At 42.6% G+C, this 4,948-nt stretch overlaps 1 non-coding gene across 1 annotated transcript; it reads left to right on the top strand.

The window, feature by feature from the left end:
- The first annotated feature begins 4,210 nt into the window (after positions 1 to 4,210).
- On the top strand, positions 4,211 to 4,282 carry trnak-uuu. Its single transcript has one exon. It is a non-coding gene; the product is annotated as a tRNA-Lys (tRNA).
- The last annotated feature ends 666 nt before the right edge of the window (positions 4,283 to 4,948 follow it).

The raw sequence follows: 4,948 nt of genomic DNA, 5'->3' as shown, positions 1-4,948 counted from the left end.
CCAGTCTATCGTGCCTCAATCCTTCATGACTATATATAGCTCAATCAGATACACCCTCAGCCTCCTCTGCTCTCCGTAAAGCTACCCTCGATGATCTAGTCTCTCTAGAGCTGAATCACTCCAACCTGGGCAACATCCCCTCAAAGCGCCTCTTCATTCTTCCCAGTGTAATCACATCCTTCCTAAAGCATGGTGACCAGAATTGCACACAGCACTCCAGTTTTAGCCTAAATGACATAATATGCAGCTGAACAATAAGCTCCTGGCTGTTGCATTCAATGCTTTGACTGATAAAGGCAAGTATGCCACATGCCTTCTTAACCACATTAACCAATATATCTCCCTGTCCTGCTGCCTGCAAGCATCTGTAAACATGCATACCAAAGCCACTGAAATGCTCTGTATTTCCTGGGGTCCTACTATTCAAGAGGTACTTCCTAGTCTTGTTAGTCCTCCCAAAATATATCACCCCATTATTTTCAGATTTCAATTCGATTTGTCATTGTTTATCCCATGTGAACAACTTGTTTATACAGTATTGTGTTTTAGGCAAAGGCTTTCTTCCTGACTACTTAACATTTTATTGCAGAAATTGCAGATGTAATGTGAAAAATAGGAAAACAAATATAAATTAACCTTAGAGGGTTGAGACACCTGAACAAGTTCTGTGTAAAATGACGTCTGTACAAGACAAAATGGGTTTCTACTGAACTGAGATGGGACTGGGTTTCTCACAGGGCAGGTGCAGTACTGTTGGGAGAGCTTTACATTAACTCAGTGAGTTTGTGGGATTCAAAAACCAAACATGAAAGAGGAATATCAAGGTGCAGTAGTACAGCGATTAGGTGATGTCTTAATGGTATGATCACAAACCATTAATCTGGAGACCCAGGGAATGTTCCAGAGACCTGGCTTCACATCCAATTATGGAAGATAGTGGAATTTGAATTAGATTAAAAATATGTAATTTACAGTTGAATGATGACTGCTGGTGATTTTGGGGGAGAAATAAAAGTTTTGTCTTCTCTGGCCAATGTGTTGTTGTTATTGCTCTCAATTCTACTTACCACTAGAAAGGAAAACAAGGAATGAAAATAGCCTCCTGGCATCAGAAACAACTGCAACTCTCGGTCAGACAATAGTGAAGGATCCAACAAGAGGGAAAAACATATTTGAGTTCAGTCTTACCAATTTGTCTGCTGCAGATGTAATTGACAACCATGCAGTCCTTGTGGAGATGATGTCCTGCCTTCACACTGATAATACCTTAAATCGTTTTTGTGCGGTAGGACTCCCATACTAAGTGGGAAAGACTTTGAACAGATCGAGCAACTCAAGATTGTGCATCTATGGTGCATTGTGCATCCATGGTGCAGCAGCAGAATCATGCTTCAGCGTAATCTCCAACCTTGTAGCAGGCATTTATCAAATGAGCCATTACCATCAAGCCAAGGAATCTACCCTAGTTCAATGAAGAGTGGAGGAGGGCATGCTGGGTGGGGCAACATAGAAATTCTAAAAATTAAGTGTCAACCTGATGATGCTACAACACAAGGCTACATGTATGCCAAACAGCATAAGCAGCAAGTAGTAGACAGAGCTAAGTGATCCCACAACCAATGGATTAGATCTGAGCTCTTTCGTCCCACCACATCTAATTGTGAATGGCGGTGGACAATTAAACAACTCACTGGAGGAAGAGGCTCACAAAAATCCCACCCTCAGTCGTGCAGAAACCCAGCACTTCGGTGTAAATGATTAGGCTGAAGCATGTGCAACCATCTTTCTCTGAAATTGTCATGTGGATGATCCATCTTGGGCTCCTTCAAAGTCTTCAGTTTGACAGATGCCAGTTTTGAGGCAATTCAATGTGATATCAAGAAACAAATGGGTTTCTGAATACTAGGTAAAAACAATGACTGCAGATGCTGGAAACCCGATTGTGGAGTAGAGTGGTGCTGGAAAAGCACAGCAGTTCAGGCAGCATCCGAGGAGCAGTAACGTTGATTTTATTGCTCATCGGGTACTGGATACTGCAAAGTCTGTGGCACCTATTCACCATAGTACTGAAAAATTGTGCTACAGTCTTTGCCACACCCCTGTCTAAACTGTTCCAATACAGCTACAACACTGGCATCTGATGACACGTGTGAAATTGCTCACGTGTGCCCTGTACACAAAACATTGGACAAATCCATCAGTCTACCCTCTCTCATCAGTAAATTGATGGAAGTTGTCATAAACAGTGCTTTCAAGCAGCATCTGCTCAGCAACAATTGGTTCAGTGACACCCAGTTTGAAATCTGCCAGGGCCACTCAGCTCCTGACCTATTTCCAGCCTTGCTTCAAACGTGGACAAGAAAGCATAATTTCAGAAGTGAGCTGATAGTGAAAGCCTTGACATCAAGGTCACAGTTGACCAAGTGTGGCATCAATGAGCCCAAGCAAAAGAGGAGTCAATGGGAACCAGCAGTGAACTTTGTACTCGTTGGAGTCGTACCGACCACATGGGAGGGTTGAACATTGGAGGTCAGTCGCGTCAGCTTCAGAGCATCCCTCTAGGTATTCTCTAAGAGAGTAGCCAAGGACCAATCCTGTTTTACTCCTTCATCAATGACACTCCCTCCATCACAGGGTTAGAAGTGAGGATGTTCACTGATGATTGCACAATGTTTAGCATCAATCACAACTCCTCAGACATTGAAATAGTTTACATCCACACACGGCATAACCTAGATAATAGCCAGACTTTGGCTGGTAAGTGGCAAACAGCATTCATGATGCAAATGCCAGGCAATAACAGTGTCCAATTAGAGACAATCTAACTTATGCTTCTCAATATACAATTATGTTGCCATCACTGAATCCCACATTACCAGCATCCTGGGAAGTTATCATTGACCAGAAACTGAATGGGACTAGCCATATAAATTTGTTGGCTACAAAAGCCAAACTAGAGGCTTGTAAATTGCTGCACATAACTCACTGCTTGATTCCCCAAAGCCTGTCCACCATTTTCAAGTGACAAGTCTGATAGAACACTCCCCACGATCCAGGATGAGTGCAGTTCCAACCACTTACAAGAAGCTTGACACCAGCCCACTTGATTGCCACTACATTCACAAAAATCCATTCTTTCCACCACCATCTACAAAAATGTATTTCAGAAGTTCACCAAAGATCATTGGCTTCTTCTTTATCCAAAGCCAATACCCTATAGAAGGACAAGGGCAGCAGCTACATGGGAATACCACCACTTGCAAGTTCTCCTCCAAGCCTATCAGCACCCTGACTTAAAAATGTATTACCGTTCAGTATTGGTGGGTAAAAATCCTGGAATTGCTTCCCTCGTGGCAACGTATGTCCCCTTACAACACATGGACTGCAATAGTCTGTCTGTGTGGATTTTGCACATTCTCCCCGTGTCTGCGTGGGTATCCTCCGGGTGCTCCGGTTTCCTCCCACAGTCCAAAGATGTGCAGGTCAGATGAATTGACCATGCTAAATTGCCTGTAGTGTTAGGTGCATTAGTCAGAGGGAAATGGGTCTGGGTGGGTTACTCTGCGGAGGGTCGGTGTGGACTTGCTGGGCCGAAGGGCCTGTTTCCACACTGGAGCGAATCTAATCTAATTTCAGTCAGCTCACAATCGCCTGATGAAGGGAAACTAAGAACAGGCAATTAATAGTGGCTTAGCTAGTGACACTCCCAGGTTCATCAGTGTTTTTTTTTTGTAAAAAGTGTCTGAAGTCAGAGTAGAGGACAGAGTCATTAAGCTTAAATGAGGATCATGAACTATATTTGGCTCAATACCGATGGTCCATCGTTTAATGATCTTAGTGACAGTGGTTTGAAATACCCCCGTAGCTTGACAGGCGATTTCAGAGGACATTTTAAAAATCAAGCACAGTGCTATTTGACTGAATTCACATGATTCACGTTAGATAATGACGGCAAATTTTCTGTCCCAAAGAAAATTTGTGAAATATCGTGATGACAATTATGTTTTTTTTTCAAAAAAGAACTTTGAATGAAGCCAAATGCAGCTTTCAAACACAGACGAACGAAAATAGATTTGTAGCAAGCAAAGACATGAAAAAAATGTAATATCCAGTTCATGGAAATAAAACAATTAAAACATGACAAATTCGATGCGTTTCGATACATTGACCTCACTGTAAATGGCATTGAGACAACCCCAACTGGTGTGATTCCCTGATGGTCTAGTGGTTAGGATTCGGCGCTTTTATCGCTGCGGCCCGGGTTTGATTCCCGGTCAGGGAAACAAATTTTTGAAGAGCAGTCGACAATGTAAATAGTTTTCACATAACTATTCCAGCTTCTATATATTACTGCCTATGAAAATAAATGTTTACCAAAGATCGGGTTGGTCATCTCGTGCTACCTCAATTTTCATCACTTTTGTCCCCGGCTTCGGCTGACAGCCAGGATAAAAATTTGTAGACTGCGAAAACGTTGGATCAGTGGATGGAGATTTCAGGAGAGGTTGTGGTGAGATGGGTGGGGGACGGTGATATTGCACTTAACAACTACAGGTGTATACACCTAATCTTTTGCATTGTCAAGTACTTTGCACATATTTGCTTTCATGCCGGTTTCACAGTTCACAATTCACTTTATGCGAGGGGAAAAAAGGAATATCAATTTCTAAAACTTTACATTCACGAATCTGTTCCTCTTCCGAAGAAGAATTACTTCTCTCCCCATAAAGGTCACTAGTGTTGCCCCATATTTCCGGTACTTGTCGTTTTCTTTCATATTTTCCTTCCGCGAATCATGGGAAACTTACCCTCCTTCGGATCCCTCGTCCCGCCTCTGGGAAACACCACACTGATTCTGTGAATTGGAGGTGCTGATGTTGGACTGGGGTGGACAAAGTTAAAAATCACACAGCACCAGGTTATAGTCCAACAGGTTTATTTGTGCTTC

The sequence above is a fragment of the Chiloscyllium plagiosum genome, unplaced genomic scaffold (assembly GCF_004010195.1).
Source record: "Chiloscyllium plagiosum isolate BGI_BamShark_2017 unplaced genomic scaffold, ASM401019v2 scaf_11070, whole genome shotgun sequence".
In the NCBI taxonomy this organism is placed as follows: Eukaryota; Metazoa; Chordata; class Chondrichthyes; order Orectolobiformes; family Hemiscylliidae; genus Chiloscyllium; species Chiloscyllium plagiosum.
This window is presented reverse-complemented; position numbering and strand designations above follow the sequence as displayed.